Here is a 25,069-nt window from a genome sequence, read left to right as displayed (position 1 = left end):
TTAGTGCTCTCTCATGAGTCCCCTGTTTCCTGCTCTAACCTGCCCTCTCATGGGGCACCTCACGAATCTGCTGTGCCTGAAATATGCCCACATCCCTATGTTGGCCAGGGTCTGGGCCCCTTTCCCCAGTTACTTTTCACCCTCTAGGAAGTTGCAAATGTGTTGGACGTTCCTCCACCTCCACCCACCTGGGCTGAGGCCCCTGCCACAAGGCCCGGAGCACGGTGCCTGCAGGTTCTCCCGCTGACTCCTCTCGCCTGCCTTGTTCGATCACAACCTTGAAGATGGGACTCGGAACGTCAGGACCTGCCAGTGTGGTGTTCTTTCTCATCTCCCTCCATCTCGCTGGCAAATACTCCCCTCTTGCTCGAATAAACCAACGTCAACTAGGCCGGCTGATTTCCCCATAAATTGCCATTGCACGCTTGCCTGTTACTTTGCATTGCTGGAGTATTCTGGGGGAATTAATGATACCGTTGAGTGGCTACTATGAAGATTTATGTGAGGATCCAGGGAGGTTTGCTTTCTTTCTTTCTATTCCCCCCCCTTAAAGTAATAATAAAGATTACAAAAGAGAAATAAGCAGGGAAAGTTAATTTGAAATGAATCTTTAATCAGGTTTCATCTATTCGAAGGGAACGTCTCCTTTGTTTGAGTGAGGCTGCAGAGGCGGAGCCCGGAGACACCATTTTGTAGATGTATCTGCAAAGTCAAAGCCATTCTGACAGAAATCAAATGAGAAATAATTTCTCCCTGAAGGAATTCTGTTGTAGCTTAATGACGGCTTGAGTGTTCCTGTTGAAATGGCATAATGGGGGTTTTTAATTACGATTCATACTGTCCGGTTAAATGGAGAGACTTTTACTTATTTATTTATTTATTTATTTATTTATTTTCCCTGAGCCTCAGAAGCTCATTTGTTGAGTGTGCACTGCCAAATGGAGCGTTTACCCCAAGGTGAAGAAGGAAATTAAGTATTCAAAGCTGACCCGTGCCCAAATTTCCCCTTAATGGAGCTGGAGAGGGAGCCTGACCTGGCCGATGGGACTCCACAGGGTCAAGCCGGAGCTGGAAGTTTATTTCTCAAGACCGCTGGAGAGGCACTAATTAGAAGAACAAGCTGAGCTAATAGAATAAGAGATCTAAGATCAAGAATCCAAAAATGAATTGAAAACAGCCATAAGGACTGTGGTTTACGCCAGGTACCTAACCATTTGAATAGTCAAGAACTCACTTGTGTTGGGTGGTGGAGAAAGCACCTGCCAGTCCTCTAGGTGGAATTGTGTTCGAGCTCTATGCAACATTGGAGTCGTTAGCCTCCCTGAACCGTGGCCTCTGATGCCTCAGACGGAGAGAGAAACCTGGCGTCAGTCTCCTCAATTTCCCTGCCACGACCCGAGAACCACAGCAAGGCGGGGGGGGGGGCGGTTAGGACCCAATGCCACCTTGACTTTGATCTGTGTCAGAGATGCTCCATTAAGTATATATTGGATGGAAAGGGAATCTATCTGCCAAAACAATGATGTGGACCTGGTGGGCATTCAACAGATAGTCAACATCAAAGTTCTATAGCTTTGGATGATCTGATTAACTTGGCCCAACTGTTTATAGCGTCTCTTCCATTTTAGGTTTTATGAATTTATAACCTGTTAATTAGAGTTCATAATTTTCTATTTTGTGAGTTAGGTGTATTCATGGTGAGTCTCTTCTGGGATGAGGCAGAGGGAATGTAGAAAGAAAGAGCAAGAACGTTTAAGTATTTTGCATACCATGGAGCAGTATCTAAGAAGGGAATGGACTTCACCATATGATCATCCACTGGCATAAATTGCCAAAGAAATTGTTGCAAAGAAATGACTGCCTCACCCTCCATGGCATCAAAGAGGTCACAGACGTGGGATCCAGGCAGTTTGGTGTTCACCTCTCATCTTGGGGGTGGTGGCTCACGCCCGTTTTGCAAGTGTCTGAGTTTAGGTGATAATTTGGATACCTGGAGCATCAGTAATTTACATCTGATTCAAACAGAAGCGACTCCTCCAAAATTCTTGGAAAAGACACAGAGACTGTCCCAAGTCACTTCTCCCACCCCTAGGGCAGCCTGGTTGTATTAATGCATTTTAGAACCGCTGAGATACAGTCTCTGATTTACATTGTAGCAGTGATATAACCTTTGACCATCTTAAATGTTGCTGCGTGCCTATTGTTTTTTTTTTTTTCCTGTTTACTCTTTTCAAGTAACAAGTTGGTCTTCCCCGTTTATATCTGCTGGGAGGGGAGCATACACAGGTACACAACTCTGCCCTGCTGGTCTGAGTTTCTGGAACAAGGGCTATCCCATCCCATCTACTTAATGGTTATCCTTAGTCCTTTTCTCCCAAGTCATGCCTGGAACTCTTCTGAATTAGAGTCTTTGTGCAAGAGTTGTTGCTTAACTATCAGTTCCGTTCCTTCCTGGTGGTGTGGTTTTGGGTGACCCAGTTTACCTCGATGAGTCCTCGTTTCCTCATCTGCAAAATGGAGATCAGAATCCTCGTTTCTTCCACCTCACCAGGTTTCTGGGAGAATTGTATGAGCTAGTGCAACCCAATTAAACATTTTACAGTTCAATGCCTATATGAGTTAAAATATAATTGAGGGTACTGAGTTAATGAAGCTACCCTCTCATAGGACCAAAGTCTTCCCCGTGGAACTACTTATAATTATAAACTTACTCTGTATGATAATTTAACACATATCTTTTTTTAAATATATACACCTTGAGGACTGGGTCTGTGTATGTTTGGGGGCCTCACACATGGTATTGTACTATGTGGAGATGAGTGAGGGTGATTGTTAATTTATGTGTCACTTTGACTGGGCCACAGGTGGCCAGATATTTGGTCAAACATTATTCTGGATGTGTCTTTGAGGGTGTTTCTGGATGAGAGTAACGTGTGACTTAATAGACTGAGTAGGTCACCCCTCCCCCACACGGGTGGGCCTTACTCAATCAGTTGAAGGCCAGAATAGAATTAAAAAAGTTGAATAAGAAAGAATTCTCTCTCTCTGCTTGATTATCTTCGAGCTGGGACATTGGTCTTCTCCTGCCTTTGGACTCAGACTTAAGAGCTGTCTTGGCTCTTCAGCTTGCCAACTGCAGGTCTTGGACTTCTTAACCTCCACAATTGTGTAAGTCAGTTCCTTATAGTAACTTTCTTTATGTATATCTTTCTTTTTATATTTATCTATCCATATCTTTACATATATATAATATATAGTAATATTTACTATAATGAATATATATATCTATATTCTCTCTCTCTCTATATATATATGTATGTACATATATATATCTCATCTCCTATGTTTCTCCGGAGAATCTAGACGAATGCAGCATGTATTGGTGGTTTCTACCAGCATGATAGGCATGGAGATGGCAAGAAATAGATTCTAGATGTATGTGAAGGTAAAGCCTATAGGATTTCCTAGCATACTGGATACGTGGTATGAAAGACAAAGAGCCATCAATGAAGATTCCATGGCTTTTGTCCTTAGCAAGAAAGTTTGAGTTTTGTTAACTGAGATGGGAAAGTCTGTGGAAGGAGCAATTTTTGGAAGAAAGATTAAAATTTTAGTTCTGAACTTAATGCTAAAATGTAGTTATAGAATAGGTTCCAGGAGTCCAAAAGCTCTATAGAAACCATCTAAGCAAACGGTCTCAGTAAGTGGCCATCTAGTCTCTGCTTAAATACCACCAGTATTTAAGTGGTATTTAAATACCTCCTCCTGATGAGGAGCTCACTACCTTGTGAAGAAATTTATTTCATTGTTAGGCAGCTCTGGGTGCTATGACATTGAAATCTATCTTCCTATAACTTTTCCTCCATAAGAAGCCTGGCTCTCTTCTCCCAGTCATTTACATATTTGAAATTGTTGACTATGCATCACTGAGTTATCTCTTCTCCACAAGATGCACACCCAGTTCCTCTGGCCATTCTTCACATGGCCTGGGTATCAGTCATTCACACTTTAGTGTGAAAGTCACTTCTCTCAGGGGATTTGCACTGAGAACTGGCTTGGTATAGCACACATATCTGATCCAAGGACACCTGATTATGGCTAGCGATATGACCAGATGTTAACCAACCCTGCGGGATGACATGATAGAAGAGTATATGCTGGCCATGGCAACTGGGAAGGCTAGAATTTAGGTGTCAAGTATGGTGAGAAGGTAGAACAATCATGGTGGGGACTTTGGTCTGTCTTGCATGAGGCCTTGTCTGCAGTGCTTGTTGAATGGCTGAGTGGGCCAATGGGTGTATGTGGTGGTTGCAAACAGATCATGCAGTGCCTTCCTAGCTCAAAGAGCCCTTCCTTAGGCAAGCCTTCCCTGCCTCCAACCACAGGTCATCCCTCTTTTTATAAGTCCTCATTGTGCCACCTGTGTTCCCTTGGAAGTATTTTTCATAGTTGTGATCTTATCATTCATCATGTGGTTATTTGCTTTCCCTTCCCATTAACCATGGGCCCCATGAGGCTGAGGCCATCCTTGTTTTTGCTCTGCAGTGAATCTCCAGTATGTGCACAGAGCCTCGCATATAGGAGGCGCCCAAAAACATCCATTAAATTAATCCTGGACCTCAAGGATTAATTTTGAGCAATTGTTGACCTTGGGTCTTGTTTGCACAGGAGATACACTCCCCACAAAAGAGCTAGGGCCCATCCTATCCTTTAAATTAGGGGAACTGGGTCTCATCAGCCAAACTCCTCGTCTGAGAGGGACATTTTCCATGGGCAGCATTCGCCAAAGCTCTAAAAATTCAAAAGTTGGCTACATCTGATTTTAATTGTTTCTGCTCCTTCCCTGCTCACTTTTCTTTGTGACCTTGGAAAGTCTCATCTCTGGACCTCAGTTTCCTCGTCTGTGCTATGAAGGGGCTGGGAGAGATGTTCTAGTAGGGACCTTCCTGGTTTAGCAGCCCGTGATCCTATGCCCTCCATGCATTTTAATTTTTACTGCACTATGCTGGGTGGCTGATGGACTCACAAAGCAATCTGCAAAGAAGCCCTTCAGAGTTGTGTGAACTCCACTTGGCTTCCACAAGGCAGTGATAAAGAGATATCAACAGAGTGCTGAGCCTTGGGGGACAGCCGTGCTAGAACAGAGAGATCGATTGGCACCTGCTGCTGCCGCGGGCCACCAAAAAATAGGTGGCAGCAGAGATGTAGGGTTCTGTGTGAGATGACAGGCCCTGCATCTTTGTCATCAGCCGGGAGGAAGCAGCTACGGAGCAGATCTAGGGGTGGGAGCTGGGGAAGATGGTATAAGCAGAGATAGGCATCTTGCAGAGAGGTTCGCTTGAGCCAGAGTGCTGGATAGGAGGACACGCTAATCCAGTCCTCCCTTCGGTTAGCAAATGGGCATCTGGTTGATAATGGCTCACTCCGTTCTCCTAAGACCCGGGGGGAGAAGGGGTTCTTCCTTGTAGATGGAGAAGCTGAAATACACAGAGGTTAAGATCCTAGCGAGCAGGATTGCCTGCAGTAGGCTGAGCTGGTGTATCAGAGAGATCTCCCGAATCAGAACCCAGAATTAGTTACATTTTTAAATTACTTAAAGAACAAGGAAGTTTACTTCCCTCTGCTGAGAGAAGAGTCGAGGTGGCTCTCTCAGGCCAGTGGGTAGCTCCACTCCACAGGGTCATTTGTAGTCTTAAGTTCTTCATGTTTATTAGTGGCTGTTTCATCCCCTGGGGTCATAGTGTCATTCCTGGGAAGTAGTGAATTGCACATACAGGAAGGGTACACACACATGCAAAGTTTTATGGACCCGGATGGAAGATGCATGAGTGTGTACACGCACACACGTACTACTTACATGCTTTTGGCAGGATCCTTTACTTATTTTCAGGAAGGGCTAGCAATGTTGCCTGTGAGTCCCAGGCTGGGCAGCCGCATTGCTGATACGGGTCTATTGCGACTGCAAATCTGGGTGGACACCTTGTCATTGTCACCAAATAAATACCACGCACAAAGGGAGTGAGTAACTGGGGTCCACAGCCAGACCCAGAGTCCAAAGCCACGTGCTTTCTTCCCTCAGCTCTGCCTTAGCTGTGGAGTCTCTCCACCTGCTGTCCCGACAGTCCACGGAGAACCGCTCAAACATCCCAGGATCGGGGCCTCCACATGCTGCCCCCTCATCCTCCTTACATTGTCCTTTCCCTGGCCTTGGAACGACCAGCCCCTTCCTACCCTTTGATCCCCGTTAGCATGTCATCTCCAGAGCTGGGGCTGCTCCAGGCATGGGCTCCACCTGGAGTTTCCCGTCTTGCAGCTCAGCCATGTAGGACTCATCAGTTGAGAGACCAGGGGACTTCCTGAGATGGTTTTCTGGTTTGATTTCCTCCCTGGGCTTGGGGAGGCCCTGGAGAGGAGAGGGGGAAAGAGTGCGACCAACCCCCTTGCAAATATCGTTAGAGCAGGGAAGGAAAAGCAAGGGGCCCCTGGCTGGGAGCAGCACTACCATCGATTGGGTAATTGGAAGCCCTCGGGTGTGAATCCTCATTAAGGCCAAGTGATATGAATCATTTTCTAATGACACCTCTTCGATCCCAGTGGCTCAGCATGCAACCTGCCTCCACGGTTGGGCTGAGAGTCAGGAGAGCCGGCGGGGTCTGCAGCCAGGCTGCCTGCCATATGTTGTTTCTTATAATTAGCAGGTGCGGGGGTGGGGGCTGGGCATCCAGAGGGTGAGGTGGCTGCCTATGCCGGGGATGGTCTCCAGAGCCGTACCCAGACCTCTGGAAGAGAAAGAAGGTGGCTGGGTGTGATGTGTAGAATGTGGTGGTCGGGAGGAAGACCTTTGTCTATAGATAGTTTTATTTCAATAGTTTTACTGTATTTGTGACTTGCTACTGCGAATTGATGGATTTTCGTTACTGGAATTGTTGTGCTTCTGGTAGGTCTACAGATGAAGATACTTGGGAATAGACCTTTTGATGTCTATTGTTACCACACCGTAACAAGAACTATAAACATATTAGCCCTTTTCTGAGGAATTGGTCATTAATGGTATTGGTCATATTACTCGCCCCCCCGCAATTTTTGTTTGCCGATTGTTCTTTCAATGAAAAATTTGCAAACAGTGAAATAAGGCAAATCTTAAGTGTGCATTAGGCAGATTTTGATAGATACACCTATCTATGAGTAACTCAAGCCTTCATCATAATGCAGAACATTCTCTCGACTCCAGAGCTTCCTCAAGCTCCTTTCCAGTAGGTTCCCCTCCTCAGCCCCTAGATGCAAACACAGTTCTGATTTTTCCAACATAGGATAATTCTTTCCGTTCTGAAATTTCACATGGATGGAATCACGCCCAGCATACTGTTTTTCCCATGCCTCCGTCCCTCTGCGTCACGTTTGGAAGACGTGTCTATGCTGTTCCTCATGCCGGCAGGTTATTCCTTTTCTTGCTGGCCACAGTCTGCTTCTATCTTCTTCTGAGACACACCTGGCTTTTATTTCTAGTTATCAGCTATGATGAATAGAGCTGCTATAGACATTTTCTGTACAAGTCCTTTTGTGAATATACCTTATCCTGGGTAAACATTTGAGATGGAATGGTCAGATCATAAGGCAAGTATGTGTTTACTTTTATAAGAAACAGCTGGGTGCCCCCCTCCCACACCTGCGCAGGAGTAGTATGAATGATGTATTTCCAAAGCAATATGTAAGAGTTCCAGTTGCTCCACAATTTTACCAAAATGTGGTATTATCAGCGTGTTTTGTTTTAAATTTAGCTATTCTGGCAGGGGTGAAGTGACGTTGAGTTTGAATATGCATTTCCCTGGTAACTTTTGATCTTGAGCAGTTTTCCTACACTTGTTGGCTTTGTGGATAATGTTTTTTAAAATCATTGGGCCGATTTTTTTCCCTCCCATGGAGCTTGGAAACTTACAGGGTCTGCCAAAGGTTTGTTGAAACAAAATGAGTAGGAAACTGCCTCCAAGAGCCCTTCCCAAAGCCTTTGTGCTGATCCAAAAAGACTTTGTTGGGGGAGGTCATGGAGAGGGCATGACCCCAGCTGACCAGAGTTGGAATGTTCCCTCCGCCCCCGCCAGCCCCACAGCTGGAGCCACTAAAAGGAAGCGGCCCGGAGAGTGAGGTGTGGTGGAGAGCACCCTGGCTTGTAGATATGGCAGAGCCCCGCTAGGGTCCTACTGGAAACGCTTAGGATTCCCATGGTAGGTGCAGAGATTCACGGGTCTTGCAGCGCCCAGGACAAGCCTCGAGAGTAAGTCCCCTTGCTTATTAACCCCTCCACCTGCCGGTCTGGAGGGGCCCCGAACTCTCTCTGTCCTCTCTGTGTGCACTGGGCCAGTTTGGGAACCAACACATGTCCAGACTTTGTAGGTTTCAAATATTTCCAAGGCATTGCATTCTATCGTCACCCCTATTTGATAGATTAGGAAGCTGAGGCTCAGAGAAGTGAAGTGATTTGCCCGAGATCACACAGCGCCTCGGCAGCAGAGCCCAGGTCTGTCCCCAGATTCTGGCCTAATTCTCTGCCTAATTCAGGGCTCCTTGGACCACCCTGCCTCTCGTGGCTCTGAACCTCAAGCCTCAGTTGTTTCACCTGCAATGTGAAGGGGCCGATGAAGGTGAATATCAGAGCCCCTCTTGCGTCTAGATTTGTTTGTCTGGAAGTGAATGGGTTTCGTGGGCAGCTCTTCATCCAAGGCCTGGGGGGCAGGTGAGGGGAAGGGGGTGTGCCCCCAAATCCCAAAGGACCAAATCCAGGCTGGGACAGAGTGTCTTTTATGCTTATTTGGTTGGAAGTAGTGGGATCTGCTGTTGACCCGGTGCCTGAGATCTAGTAATTCGTTCATCCATCTCTTTAGCTTATTTTTTGCATACCACTACGTGCCGGGTGTGCAAGGAGAAGGAAAGGGCCTGACGTCACGAAGCATCCCTCCTAGGGGGGAGTGGGTGGGTCTAACGGCAGGAAAGCCGTAGCCTCGCAACTCTAGGGCTGCCGGCCCCTCCCCCAAAGCAGGGACACTTGATGACAGAGTAGCTCTTTCCTGAGCCAACAGCTCCGAGGAGGAGAGGTATGAAGTGACATCTCCGTGGCATTTGGGTTGCATCTGCTCAGGGGCAATGATATCCTTTTGCACTTTCTTGTGTGTGTGTGTGTCTGGCTCTTCCCCATGAGATGTTGCCTTCCCTTCCTTTCAGGGTGCCCGTTGGGGGTTCAACAATGGAGAAAACCTACATTGTCCTGCCATCCTTCAGCTTGTGACCTTTGGGAGAGAAGAGCAGTCCCTGGGTCATACCATCTATGTACCATCACAACTGTGAGAAGAGCTGCAGGAATGCACCATAGGCACTGTCCTGGGAGCATCACGGAAGGCTTCTCGGTGGAGGAAGGCATGTGTGAACTGAGCTTAGAAGAAATAACACCTTCCCATGGGTCAACAGAGTGAAGAGGGGAAAGCACATTCCAGGCAAAGGGAATGGCATGGGCTTCTGTGACTGGAGGACTCCCGGTGTATTCAAAGACTTGATGGGTATTGCAGGTCATGCTCCTCTCTGTCCCCGGAGTGGGTGGCAAGCCGGGCTCTTAGTAGGCACCTAGTTTGCTGGGTCGAACAGAGCCCAGCTCTTCTCTTCCCTCCTGATGGCAAAAATGAGAGCACCGGGCAGTATTTGAAAGGAGAGGTAGCCTCATCTTGGTAAGTCCATCGGATATTCTCTCATTCACTTTATACTAATTAAGAATACTGATGGGTATCATATATTAGCACCAACTCTGTGCCAAAGCCAGTGTCCAATATTTTACCATACACTTCAAACCCTGATCAGCCATGCACCAAAGACAATTGTGCTAACCCGTCTTGCACAAGAGGAAGCTGTGAGATGGTGTGCCCGTGCAATGGGACTGGGGAGGAGCTGCAACAGGATTCTGGTCTATGTGTCTTCCAAGCCCGTGCCCTTCCCCTTCCATCTGCTTGCAGACTGCACCTCGCCTGGAGGTAGGGAGTCAGGGGCTGAGGTGGGCGGAGGGGGGGTGGGTGGTTCCAGTTAATCTGCTCAAGTTAAATTTGGTTCAAGTGGCTTCCTAATGAATGCCGTCCAGCCAGGATCTCAGCAAGATCCTTTATGGAGTAACTGACAGCCAGAGATTGCCAATACAAAGCAATTAATATGGAGTAATGATGAGTGATAAGAGATGAAGATCTAAAGTGAACTATTCAATGACAATATCATTTTCTTGTCTGCTTCCCTTATGCGCACTGACAGGAAGAGAGTTGACATGATAATTTTATGAAACTCTCTGACACTTCCTGTTAACTCCCCTCCATTAGCTTAGTATGATAATTGGCAGACACAGACACACGGGACTAGGAAACACTCCAGAAGGACCAAGAGGGGCTTCAGAGTGGGACACCATATCCTGTGTCTCCTTGGGCTCTGAGCTCCAGATCAGAGAGTCTGCATGGTGTGCTCAAAACTGTATTTGCTTTGACAAATCTGGGAGTGGAGAATACGGGCAGAGCAGGGAGAAATGAGCTTTCTACCTCCCATCCTTTATGTTCTTGCTCCTGTCTGGTATACCTGCCTCCTCCCTCCGCTTGCCCAAATGTTACCCATCCTTCGAAGCCCAGCCGGAATTCCTTCACATTTCTCCTGACTCTGAACGTATACTCGGAGGTGGGAACTTAGAGTTCACGGTCAAACTGTAGTGTGAGAGCAGGGGTCTGCCTTTTCTACTTCCCCGGGCAATCCTCTGGGTCAAACCCCTTTGTTTTATGTCAGGAAGCCCGAGCATAAGCCCAGGGCTTACAGTGAATGAAACTAACGTTGGTTGAGTCACTGGAATTGGTTTCTTAAAACTTGATTTTTAAAACTGTGCCTCAGATCTCCAAGTGGCACGTGGAAACCTCAGTGTGAGGGGACGAATTGAGTCCTAGCCCCAAATTCGTTGTTGCAGTTCTTACCCCCAGGAGTCAGAATGTGACCGCATTTAGAGGTGATTCACTTCAGATGAGGTCCTTGGAGTGGGCCCTGATGCAAGACGACTAGTGTCCTTATAAGAGGAAATTTTGATACAGACATGGAGGGAAGATGGGAGAAAATGGCCTTCTACAAGCCAAGGAGGGAGGCCTGGAACAGATCCCTCCTTCATGGCCCTCAGAAGGAGCCAACCCTGCCCACACCTTGAGCTCAGACTTCCAGCCTACAGATCTGTGGGAAAAGAATCTTCTGTGGTTTATGCCACTCCATCTGTGGCTCTTCACTATAGCAGCTCTAGCAAAAGAATACCATCAGCCAAATAGGTCGCGATCATATAGCTCATAGCAATACCAATACTTGTCCTACTATGCACAGCATTCTTTCTTCTTGAGGGCCTGCCCTATTACACATGTTAGCTCCGTTATTAGTAGTCTCTTCCCTCAACCGCAATCTAGGTTTCTCTGGTCCAAGAAGTAGACTATTACCGCCGTCCAGGTGCAGCGGGCAATTGTTGAGAGGCAGAGTAGGTGCATTCTGGAGCAAGGCTGAACCCCAGCCTCTGTCTGGAGGAAGAGAAGGCAGGACAAAAGGGTTGTTTCAGTCAGATGGCTTGATGTTTGAAGAGACTGACTCCTAGCTCCGAGCACTGAGATTGCGTTTCCGCCAAGCACTGGGCCGTGTGGGTGAGGGAGATGGTCTTCCTGTGTTTTCTCGGAGCCCAGAACATTTCCAGGAAGAACTGGAAGTCACGTCATGTGCAACTTGATAGTTGCTTCCTTTGGGCACTCATTCATTCACTGAAATAAACATTTAGAGTAACCTTTGCAGTGTAAAGAAAAGAACATGTCTTTGGATTAAAATCTTGGCTCTGCCATGGGATGGCAACATGACCTTGGTTAACCACTGAACCTCTCTGAGCCTTGGTTGGGGTTGAATTAAGGTAACCAGCTCCCATTCCTGCTGTTTACCCCCTGGTGACTCTGACCTGGGGTCTTAAGGTAGTACAAAGTAGACAGAGACGTATATGACTCAACCAAGTTGAGGAAATTGTATTGAAGTGATGATCCATTGGGTAGAAATAGCTGTATCACTAAAAGTAGTGAATGCCCAGCATATTTTATATAAATTAAGTTCCCTTCCATGTTGCAATATCTCTCTCCCTCCCTCCCTTCCCGCCTTCCCTCCTTCCTTTCGTTTTTGCAACCAGTCTTTTTCCCCTCACCCTAGCAATTCACCTCCTCTGTGGGTTGAATCGTGTCCTTTCTGAAAGGAGCATTGAGGTGGGACCCCCTGGTACCTGTGAATGTGCCCTTATTTGGAAATAGAGTCGGCAGATGCCATTAAGATGAAAGTTGTCCCTCCACTATGACTGAGGTCCTGATAAGAAGAGGAGAGACCCAGAGGGAGCCACTGGAGGAGAATGCCGCATGAGGGCGGACTCAATTGGAGGGAGGTTGGCCAGCCTACAGGGGAGGCAGAGATGGGAGCCGCGCTTGATTTCAGACTTCCGGGTTCCAGAACGTGAAGGAGTAAATTTCCATTGTGTGAAGCGCAGCGCTTGTGTTAGTTTGTTACGGTGGCCCTAGGAAACTTACACACTTCCTCAGGCAGAGTTTTCCTGGGGACCCATGTCATGTCGGCATCTTGGCTTGCTTGCCTTTTTGGCTTCGGGGTTGGTCTCTTACTTACCGGCTTCACCACCACCTCAAAAATTTCCTACCACTGAGAAGATCTTCGAAATGTCTAGAGGGGAAGCTTGCAGTGGGTCACTATGCATGAGTGACTTTCTTCAACCAAAGAGTGGCCTTGAGGGAAAGCCAGCCCAGGGCTGTCCTTTCTCTCTCGCCCCCTTGTCCCCTCGCCCCCTCGCCCCCTTGCCCCCTCTCTTTCTCTCTCTCCTTTTTTATGGTGGAATTGATTGACCTTGGAGCAGAGGAAATTTACACTAAGGCTTCTGTCTCAAAAGCTCATGAAAATCGTCTTTTAGCATCTGTCCTGGTGGCGGGGTCGTTCCTCCCATCCAGAGCCTTCCCGGCCTCAAGCAGTCTTGATTCCAGATCATTTGTGGGACAAGGCAAGGTTGTACCTTGTCTCTAGTCTTATTTATTAGCACATTACGACCACTAATCACAATTAAAAATAACGATGCTATCAAGATTATTCAAATCAGAGACGACCAATTTCAACTGCGATTACTTGTAGGTGGAATTATGGGTCTTGCTGTCTCTCCTGCGCTTGTAAAAGACTCAGTTCTTTCAGTGATTCCCCCATCCCCCATCAGACTCTTGAATTACACAGGGAATTAACTTAATATGTAAAGTCACTTCTAAATGAACCCCGTTCTGCTACTTTTGTTTTGCTTGCCCTCAAGTCCCTGTATCTCCCTTGGTAGCCTTCAAATGTCGAGGCAGGGCATTCTGAGGCCAACATCTGGTATTGTTCTTGTAAACACCATTTTTTTTTCCCCAGGTAGATGCTTCTCGGGGTGAGTCAGTGCTTTGCTCAGCTGGGTCATTTACATGGAAATGGCATTCTGCACTTGGTACTTCCAATATATAGGATGTTTATTCTTAGAGCATCCAGGATTTTCTCACAGTATCAGATACAGAAGACAAAGTCAGACGGTGTCTCTGTCTGTCTGTCTTTCCAGGTTTCTTATGTGGGGCCAGGGGGTAGGATCTCAAGAGAAGCTTCTCTAGACAGGTGGAATTTTAGCTGACACCTGAGGGATGGGAAGGAAGCAGATTTTAGGGAACCTGGGATGCACTTGCTGTGTTTGAGTAGCAGAGAGGGCTGGCTGGCTGGGGTGTGATGAGAGAGGGCTGGATCGGTGGTAGAAGAAGGGGCAGATCGTGCAACATTTTGCAGGCGCACAAAGAATGTTGGGTACCAGCTCCTGGAATATAGAGTGCTAGAGAATTCATTGTCTGAAACAGACATGTGTACGTGGGTCACCCTTCCTGCTGATGAGACAACAGCTCTCAGCACAGGAGGAACAGTGTCCCCCGGGCCCTAGGAAGGAGAAGCTCAGGGTACTTAGTGCTGCCCTCGAGGCACAACGCAAGCCCCTCTGCCTTGGTGTTTCAGAGCCACTGGGATGGGGATGTATCCACCTTCATAACCCCCTGGCTCCCGTTACACACACTGTCCCCGCTTTTAATTTTCAGGACTGTTCAACCCCCACCTGCTCCTCTTTCTGCCTACAAACTTGGGTCTCCTCTGCAGTGTCAAGGTGCAAGGACCACAAGACTGGGAGCCAAAAAACGTGAGTTTGAATCCTGGCTCTGACACTTACTGGTCTCTGAGTCTCTGTGTGCTCAACTATAAAGCGGGGCCAATGACACTGTGTCATGGAGGATGCTGTTGGCTGCAGGTAACGGAAAACATATATAAAAGCAGCTTACGCACAAGTCGGGGCATTGTGGTTCTGGAGGTGGTTAATTCAGCAGCTCAGTGTTACTAAGTAGTCAGGGTCTCCCCTGCCCCCTTCTGTCTTTCGGTTCAGACATCTATAGATACTGGCTTTCCTTCTTAGGCTGGATCCCACCGTGCTTTCAGATAGATGCTGCTTATCTAGGTGTTAGGGGCGGATGACAACACCCAGAGGCGGCAAAGAAAACATCCATGCTTTCAGTCTTGGTGAATGAGTATACATACCTTTCTCAGAAGCTTTGTAGCAGCAGATTTTCCACTGTAGTTCAATGGCCAGAGCCAAGTCATATGCTTGAACCCGCTGCCATCGGGTTAGGGAAATCAAGACTCACCACTTGGGCTGGGGAAGAAGACAAATCATACAGGATCGCATGGCGGATGGTGAACAAGATGGCGGCTCTCTTAGGAAGGAGGATGGCCATTTGGTAGGTAACCAAGTGTCTGACGTACAGATCATCCTGGAGGATTGCCGTGAGGACAAATGAGATGTTGTGTTAAAGCCTAGTACAGCATTAGACTCATAATAGGTGCTCGTTAAATGGTAGGGATCGTTATTATGGGTAACCTTCAGTGTTTTCTTCTTGTCAAGCTTCTCCAGTCCTTTCTGGATGGAATGACTGAAACCTCCTTTGGTATTCTCACAGAACACTGAGCACGTCTTTATGTTGGGTGGAGTGAAGGCGGTATCTGAGTTCAAACCATACACTGGCCCTCTACCGAATTTCCAGATGGTCGTGGAACTTGATGTTTAGTTATGCGTTTCTCTGATGTCCTCGTACTTGGCATGCAGTGGGTGCTCAATTAATGTGATCTGGTCTGAATATAACTGTTTTGAATTCTGAAAGGTGCAGGGGAGGAGAGAGAGGGAAGAATATCCCTCGGAGAGTGACAGCCCAGCCTCAAAGTGCTTCTAAGAGTGTCAGAGCCTCTGGCAATAACTTGGCCATACTTAACCTCATGTTTTCCAACTCTGCTCTTGCGTTGGCCAAGCATTTCTGGTGTTGATTGCTCCTACCAGTGGCAAACAGGAGACATGGCTGCCACTCGCCTGCCCCTTCTCTTACTCACCTTTCCCTGCCCTACTTGCTGGTTTTACAATACAAAATCCAGTAAAGGAAATTAAAAAATAGGAATTTATTAAAAAAGAAAAGGTGACAAGTGATAAAATATCAGAAAGGGCAGGTGGATGGATTGGGGCTTCCAAGGCAGGTGAGCTCCATCTCTGATCAGCCATGCCCCCTGCCTCCAGGCTGGACATGAGGATTCCAGGGACCTTTCTGGCGGCAGACACATGGGGAAGGGGCCACCCTGGTGCCACCATGCTTTCTGTCTTTTGTTTTTGTCTCCTACCACGTGGAGTAACCTTTCTGTACGTGGCCGACTGGGAGTCCTGTTCTCCTTCCAGAGGATCAAATTCCTTCCAGAGGTCCATGAAGCATTTTATTTATTTACTTTCTTTTTCTTACATTATATGAATGGAATCAATAAACCTTCTGGATAGAATCCAAGCTCTTTAACACGACACAAGAGGAACTCTTTCTCTGGCCTCAGCGCCCATTGGTCTCGTAGGCTCAGTGCACATGTGAGCCATAAGGAACATTTTCTGCTCTCTCTCCCCTCTGCACCCTGTGTATATTGACACCTCCAACCGGAACACGTGTCCCAGAACCTTCCAGGTGCATGCACATCTGGGTAATTCCATCTCATACTTCACATCTCTGCTCTGATGTCACTTTCCGTAGACGCTGCCCCCTCTTGTAGGATTAGGAATCCCACCCCTCGGCTCTCCAAACCCTCACCCTGTAGTTTACCCCCTTGTAGCAGATTTAGGACACTCTTCTGTGATTGTCTTTTGCTCTCCTGCCAGCCAAGCCCCTTACAGGCAGGGACTGGATTTTGTTCTTTCTCGTACTCTAGCGCCTGGCGCCGGGCACTGCACTGAGCAGGAGCCCAGTCAATGATTGAATGTTGACTGAATGCATGACGTCATCAGCACAAGTAGTGGATGTGGCTCTGGAGCGGTTCCTCTGGGAACACATCCTCGTGGTTGTTTTCCAGATGGAATCTTGGCAAGGCGATGCCGCCTCTCCCTCTGACTCTGTCTCTGCTCAGTCGTTCCTCCATTTCCGTCATCAAGTGGATTTTGAGTACCTGCTCTGTAGCAAGCACTGCGTTGGGCCACAGGGACACAGGAAGCAAGACAGATGTGGTGCCTGGCTTCATCGGACTTCTAGGAGTTGGTTTCTCTTCACTACTCTATTGCCAGTGTCTATCATGGTTGTTGGGATTCACTAAATAACGTAGACAAGCAAATGGTTTCAGGGCACACACACATCAGGATGGGCTTTATGCGGGGAAAGGGCAAATGGTCTTATTTCACCTAGAGGAAGAGGGCTTTCAAGGGAGAGACGGAGTCGGGCCAGAGACGCAGCTGTGAAGACAGTGGGGTCACTGTGGTGATGCCATGGGATATGCCTGGGCTCTGGGCTTATTTCTAGCATGATGGCATCTCTGACGGTCACTGTGACCTCTTTACACATCCTTTTCTGCATCTGGAAAGTGGGAATGACGACAGAGTCAAGCTCATTGTGTGTGTGAGAACTCAGCGAGCCAGTCAGCCCCAAGCTTCCAGCATAGAGGGAGCCATTTATTAGATGTGAGCTTATTGTAAGGATGAGTAGAGGCTTAAAATGATATGTCAGGCCTGGGAATGGCAGAAGGCAGTGTGCGCGTGTGTGCATGTGTGTGCACATGCGTGTGTGGGGTGCAGGGTCACGTGTGCTATGTGTAAACATGCACATATATGTGCACGTGTGTGGTGTGTGCACGCACACATGTGCATGGTACATGTACATGTGTGGTGCGTGTGCATGTGTATTGTGTGCAGATCTGTGTTGAGTGCATGTACGGTGTATTTGCATGTATGCATGTGTTGTGTGGTGTGATGTGTGCATCTGTGCATGTGTGTGTGTTTGCACATCTCTGGTATGTGTGGTGTGTGTCATATGTGCATGTATGTTTGTGTGGTGTGCTGTGTGCACATGTGTGGTGTGTGTGGTGTGCACATCTCTGGTATGTGTGGTGTGTATCATATGTGCATGTGTTGTATGTGTGTGTAGTGTGCACGTGTGTGGTGTGCATGTGTTGTGTGTTGTACGCACACCTGTGTGTGGTGTGTGTCATATGTGCATGTGTGTTGTGTGTGTGTGGTGTGTTGTGTGCACACGTGTGGTGTGCATGTGTTGTGTGTGTTGTACGCACACCTGTGTGTGGTATGTGCGGTGTGTGTCATATGTACATGCGTGTGCATGTATGTGATTGTAGGCATGCATGTTGTGTAGATGTGTGCGTGTGCGCAGGGGGGTATCGGGGGAGGCTGGACAGTTGGCCGGGGTGGGGCTGTACTGTCTTCCATGCTGGGGGCGTGGCTGACCTCCGTTGGGAGCCACTGAGGATTACACAGGGGCAGTGGTCTGGTCCTGTCTGTCCACAGAAGAGAGGAGGAGAACCTTACCCCTACACGGTAGCAGTAGGAATCCTTTGAGACAAAGGAAAGAAAGAAGAGAGGGAAGGAGGAAAAGAATCCTAAAGAACAGAGAGTGGCTGGGGAAGAGAGAGAGCAGAGAAAAGGCCAGAAAAATGGCCGGAGCATCTGTCTGTCTGGTGCCAGGCTCTCGCTCTGGCTTAGCGAGGAGTCCCAGGGGGGGTGTCAGGGCTCAAGAGGAGGGAGGGGGTTGTCACAGTGATTTACAGGGCTCCCTTTCTGGGGCCTGGTTGAAGAAGGAAGCATGAACTCAGAGGCACCCTCCCCCAGACCAAAGACTCAGGGCCTATGGATGGGCTCCTCAGGGTGCTCCCGAGGCTTCGGGCTACCCTGTCAGTTACAGGGACCAAATGCAAGAGCAGCTTGCCCTGGGGGGTGCTTCGCCACCTCTGGACATCCAACTGATCTCTGCACAGGCTGTCCCTGCAATGTCACAGCCAGGCTGACCGGCCTGACCCAACCCCCTTCCCTTCTGGCAGCCCATCCGAGGATATTTTTCTAGCTTTAATTTATTTTTTAAAGTAGCTTTATAAGCCTGTTATTAAAAGGAAAACTTGCTCCTTGCCCAACTGTCACTCAGCCTCTACTTGTCTCCTGTCATCTGGGAAACTCACCAGGAATGCTGGCTCCTTTCTCCCTGCACATAAAAAGGTTTATAGATCTCCAGTTCCCCACAACTCAGCCCAAAGTAGCTTGCACTTGACAGTCTTCAGAAATCAACGCCGTTCCCCCGTCTACCAAGCTGCCCACCTGTGCCAGGTCAGGCTGCGCTGTAGGAAGGAGCCCAATGTTTGCATCTTGCTGGCTGGGGCTGGACTGTTTCCTCTTCAGAGGACACCTCCATCTTGGGGAGGCTTGGAAACCTTTCAGGGTGTGACAAGAAGCTGATCCTTGTCAAACGGACCTGCTCCGGGCTGAGCTGCGACAGGGGGCTTGGATGTGAGAGAGGAGTCTGGGACGTTGGTACCCCCACCTCCATTTTATTTCAGGGCAGGATCATGGGAAGGATGGCCATTGTGTGTCCAGTCCCTGAGCTGCATGCCTCCATTGGGCACAGCTAGCCGCAGGCTGGGCCTGTCCTCCCCGCAGTCTCCCTGTTTATGCTGTGTGTCTGTGGCTGGAGGACTCAGGTGTTTGGGGTTATCATTCAACATCAAAAAAATGAAGAAGGAATTGGCCTTAAGTTGGGTTTTGCAACTGCCATGCTATGAGCGTTTGAGTCCAGATCACTGTGATCACCCGGCTGTCCTGCACATGATAGGATGTTTCACAGCATCCCTGGGGCCCCTACCCCACCCTTCCAGTTGTAACAGCCAAAAATGTCTCCAGATGTTGCCAAATGTCCCCCAACAGGGGAATGAGGATCAACCCTCCCTGCTGAGAACCACGAATTTAAGTCATTCATTCTTAATGGGGGGGGGGTGATTCAGCATCCAATAGGGCAAAAATTGGACCTTGGGTGTCAAAAAAAATCATTCTTTCAATGTATAAAGCACACACAGGCATATGGCGGATACACAGATATGCAGTGTATCTGTGGTATTAAAATTTCATGGGGGCTGATGATTAGGGAAAAAAAAGTTTAAGAAAGGCTCTTTGGGGAGAGCTAATGGAAGAGAAAGATGGAGGGTCTAAAGAGATAAAATTGAAGCAAGTGTAGGCTTGTTTTTCTCTCTGTCTAGGAGGTACTTTCTTTCTTTTTTTTTTTTTTAGATTTTATTTGAGAGAGAGCGAGCGAGCACATGAGCTGGGGGAGGGGCAGAGGGAGAAGCAGACTCTCCACTGAGTGGGGAGCCCGATGACACAGGGCTTGATCCCAGGATCCTGGGATCAGATGCCTAACTGACTGAGCCACCCAGAATCCCCTGGAGCTACTTTAAGTATGGGAATTCACCCTGTTCAGTTTTGAGCTGATGGAAGTTATGTAAATTTTTGCCCCAAATGTCATTGTCAGAAGCCACAGGGACGTTGGTGACCACAGCAGAGTCTTCTGATTTCACGAGGCCATTCGTTGTCAGAGTTCATCTCCTTTTAGGTCGAGCTTGTCGATCCCTGGCATTGCCTTGGGAGGAGAGGGAGGGAGCCATGAGGTATTGAGTATCTGCCATGTGCCAGGCTCGGTGTGGGGGATTTATGTCCGTCCCCATATTAACTCTCTGAGGATGGAGTAGTCACCATCCCCAGCCTTTGCAAGGCTGAGAGTGCTTTGTAGCGAGCAAGTGGTGGAGGACAGAATTGAGTTTGGAATTGAGAACAACTATCCACGTGAGAAGTCTGGCAGAGGTCAGAGCAGAAGATCCATGAATACTAGTTCATTAGTCTTCTTGGGGTTTCTCTTTTTTAGTATACCAACTGGAGTTGGCTCTAATGAAAAGAAGATTAACAAGCAAAGTTATGATAGGTCAGTTTGAATCTGTCTACTTCTCCCACCACCCCTTACTCAAATTTTTATTAAACACCTTCTATATAACATGCTTTCTGCTGTGTGAAAAAGACAAATGGGTCCCTGCTTATGTGAGGTTTACAGTCTGGTTCTGCTTTGTCCAAACAGCAGCCACCAGCCACATGTGCCTCTTCACCGTGTAAACTGTGGCCCATGAGCTTGAGGAACGGAATCTTTAGTTTTACTTAACTTTAAAAACTGTGACTCGATTCACTTATTGAAAAAAACTGGTACGAATGCTTACCACAACTTGTCAGTCTATCAACTGTAAATTTTATCAAAGCTAATTACAGATCAACTATTTCCAGGGAAAATGTAGCATCTGAATTGAGATGTTCTGTAAGTAGAAAACACACCCCACGTTTCGAAGGCTTAGTATGAAAAAGAACGTAACTTCTTTCATTAGTCATTTTGAAAATACTGGTTATGTGTTGAAATAATAGATTTCAGATATATTGGGTTAAAATGCATTGATGTGAATTCCACCTATTTCTTCTCAACTTTTTATTTTATTTTATTTATTTTTTAAGGATTTATTTATTTATTTGAGAGAAGGAGAGAGAGCATGAGCAGGGGGCATGGAGGGACAGAGAACGAGAATCTCAAGCAGACTCCCCGCTGAGAGTGGGGCCCAATGCGGGGCTTGATCCCACCACCCATGAGATCATGACCTGCGCCAAAACCCAGAGTGGGATGCTCAACTGACTGGGCCACCCAGGCGCCCCAGAATGTCTTATCTGAATCATCTGCCTCATACACGGAGGCTGCCTAGAGTTTCCCTCTCCCTCTCTCTCTCTCTGCCACCCCACCTCTAAAATATATAAGTAAATCTTAAAAAGATGTATAAAGCACTTAAAATAATGCCTGGCACATAATAAGCGTTATGTAAGGATGTATTAAATCTTAGGAAAAATACATTTGTGCTCTTCCTGCCCATCCCCATGCCCACCCCAAAGTTAGCCAATGTTAGGATCCATTGTGGTTCCTTCCATACTTTTGTCCTGGCCCATATAATCATGTATGGTTGTCGGTAATGTATGTATGTTGTTCTTGTTTTATCAAAATGTGATCATATTATATATACCAGAACATGACTTTTTTTTTTTTTTTTTTTTTACTTACAATACCTGGATTGTGGAATCTTTCCCTGCCAAGTTAATTGTTGTCCACAAATGACTTCATAATAATTCCGTGGTAGAATTATAAATTCCTTATATGACTGTTCCCCTATTAATGGCCATTTTGTTTGTCTGTCTGCTGGAAATTTCTGAGCATTAAAATGTTCCGCTGGAAAGGCAGGGAGGAGGCCAACCTGATTAATTCTACTTCCCAACTTGAGTAAGCTTTGGGGGCTGAGCTACAGATTCAATGCATATGGCAAGAGGTTCATTTTGAGTTAAGTAACTCTCTGAAATCACCCAACAGTTAGATAATTGACCCAATTTAATTTTCCTATAGAAGGACGACCGCTGGTTTGTCTGCTTGATCTATGGGTATGCCACCATGCGTATTACACACCAGTTGGCTAAGTGTGAAGCTATTATTACTAATTAAAATCACTTCCCCGCAGAACTTCACCTCTGCCACCTCACTAGCCCACCTGCACACTTTACCCAGGATTCACCCCTTCAGGAATGGTTCATGTGAGGCAAAAATCAATAGCTCAATTAACAATCAGGATTGGGGCTTCCAGGCAACAGAGATCAGGATCAATAACTTATGTTCAGTGAAATTAAAGGCAGTTGTTAAGTCAAGTGTTTAAAAGCTGCAGGCACAGACTGTGGGGATATCTGTCAAAACCTGTTGGGCTCTTTCTCCGGAGAGATCAAGAAGTGCATCTTTCTTTGCCCCATCTTCCACATGGATGCGTGCCTAATGAAGCAGGTACATCCTCCCTGAGTCTTTTCTGAAATAAATCCCTGGGCCCCGGGACTACCACGAGCATCTGAGTTGATTTGAGTGAGCCTCTTCTTTCATTAAGAATGATGCCGCAAAAGCAGACGATCCAGAACCCTCTCTGACATCTGTGGGGGGAGTAGAGCGAGCGAAGTTTTCCTGCATCTTCGGTTTGTTCCATCTGCCCTGCGTCATGAACATTTAATCATTCACCTAACATTCAGTGAGCACTGACTCTGATCTAAGCTTGACTTGTAGACCTTTCATGAGTTGAACCCATCTATGGTTCTAGTGCTATTACTTGGGAGTAGTTAGCATATGCTAGGACTGAAGTAATAAATAGCTCCAGATGTATGTCAGAGCCACACAGCAGGAGTCCGCCTGTTCTTTGACAGTCCTTGGTGGGTATTCAGGTTGCAGGGGCAGCTCCTCTGTAAGTGGAGGCTGAGGCTGCTTCTACCCTGTAGCTCCTTCATCCTTTAGGACCTGATTATCATCTTCATCCAGCTAATGGAAGGGGCAGCAAAGCCCAAGGAAGGCACTTTGCTTCTTAAGAGCCTGAGCAACAGAAGAGCCTTCAGTATTCCTGCTTCATTACATGGCCTGGACATTAGTCACCATCCTAGCTGAAAGAAAGGTTGGGAAGTATGGTCTCTTAGGATGCCCAGGAAGTAAAAGAGGGGAGAACAGATTTGGGGGATCAGCTAGCACTGTCTGCCTCCTTAGCATTACCTCCCTTTGTGGATCCCTGTAATTATACCTGCCCATCATGCCTTCCCTTTCTTTTGGTGCTAGAGTTTCTCTTCCCTTTAGGGAATTCATTCCATCGATGGGGTAGTCCACATGCCCTGGCCCAAGAATGTTCCCATGACCATCCTAGCCCCTCTTGCGATATTTCTGTTGGATCTATCAATAAAAAAGTCCCTCTCTTTCCACTGGTATTACTAAGCTGGTAGGACACGAGTCTTAGGCTGTCTTGTACATCATATCTGTAATTTGAATAACACACACCTAAGTCATAGAGAAACCATGTCCCATGATATCTTCTATGCTTCCTGGAAAGGGAGATGGGTCCTTAAGAACACTGGCTGAGTCCTTGGATCCAGTTGTGCCTGAAGCCAGTTATCTCTGGACTTTTCCAGAAAAAAACATGAATAGATGTTCATAAATTGCTTGGCCCATGTGGGCCACTACGCTGACTGGACACCAATTCTTCTTTGATCACGAACCATTTCTATTCAGCAAGAACAGTAATCTCAGATCAATGGAACCGAATATATTCCTTCTTTCTTAAGATGGTTTTTATTTTGGTTTCTACTGGTAGTAGCTGCAAGAATACTGATCAACGTCTTCTCAGCATACGCTAGTTAGAGACATGAGACGCTCTGTTTTCCCAGTAGAACATCTCCCCATACTCTGTTTTGCACTTGCTGTTTACTTTGCTTGGAATCTTTCCCCCTCTACTCCATCTGTTGGACTTGTCTTCATCTGAAATATTAATCTAATTCAGTTCTCTTCCATGCCATCAATAGAAACAGGCTGTCCTTCATGGGCCAGATGAGTTGCTAGGCACCAGGAAACAGAGATGAACAGGATAGGTCCTCGTGGTCTGGTAGAGACGGTCACAGACACAAGGACCATACAGAGAAATAATAACCGTGGTAATGAGGATTTGTTGAGCGCTTGCTATGTGCCAAGCACATAGTTTCCTACGTTTATGTGTCTTCATAGTGGCCCACGTGCTACTTTTATTCCCATTTCATACACGATGAGACTGGGGCCCAGAGAGGTTATGAAACTTGCTGGGGATCACTTTAACAGCCAGAATTTGAACTTGGGGTGTCTGACTCCAAGGCTCTCATTCTCAGCCACTGTGGATAACTGTCTGTAAGAATGCTACCACAGGTGAATGACTGGGGGAAGGTGATCAGGGCATGAGGTGGTGCTGGCTACCATCTCTCTTGCTTCCTCATGAGCTCCTTGATTTGGGAACAAGCTCGGTTTCCCTAACACTCAGCCCCAGTGCACCTAGTACATAGTCACCCTCTTTATCCAGGGTTGAGCAGAAGTTCTAAAGACCTCTGACGGAAAAAGGAATGCACAGTGGTAGACAGAAAGATTAGAAAACATGCATGGTCTTCCTTGACCACTGTGAGCTCAACCACCCTGGAATCTTCAGATTCAAGAGGAATGGTGGGCATTAAGATATGGCATGGCTGGCTTCTGAAAGTAACTATGACTGTGATGGACATTCAGGCTCAGGTTCCCCTAGAGAGGTCAGGTTCCAGCCAAGTGATACATCCTCTTCACACATCAGCCATCTGGGACGCGATACATTGGATCCATAGCCATGTGACTAAACAAGCGGGAGCTAGCATTTATTAATGGAGAAGCGCTTTACAGGCATTATTACTTCATCATCAAAAACTCTCATCCTTTCACTACTCTATGGTCAGTGCTTGGAGGAGGGGCTAGCTGGTCAGGGGTGCCTGCACTGATACAGTAATGTTACACAACAAAATTTGCAAAACCTCAGCATACAAGCGAAAAAGGAGTTAGTGCTCCGGCATCTAGGGGTCAGTTAAGAGTTGGCTAGGTGGCTCTGCTGATCTTTGCTGGGAATCAGCCAGCCATAGGCTGATCTAGGCTGGCTTTGGCAACATGACTGTGGTCCACATGCCTCTCATCTGTCAACAGGCTAGCCTGGGTCTGTTCCTAGGGTCATGACTGAGGTCCACGCCCATTTCAAGACTGCATTG

Source organism: Eumetopias jubatus, unplaced genomic scaffold (assembly GCF_037043125.1).
Source record: "Eumetopias jubatus isolate StellerSeaLion01/CBP00866 unplaced genomic scaffold, mEumJub1_p1.0 scaffold_12, whole genome shotgun sequence".
Taxonomy (NCBI): domain Eukaryota; kingdom Metazoa; phylum Chordata; class Mammalia; order Carnivora; family Otariidae; genus Eumetopias; species Eumetopias jubatus.
This window is presented reverse-complemented; position numbering follows the sequence as displayed.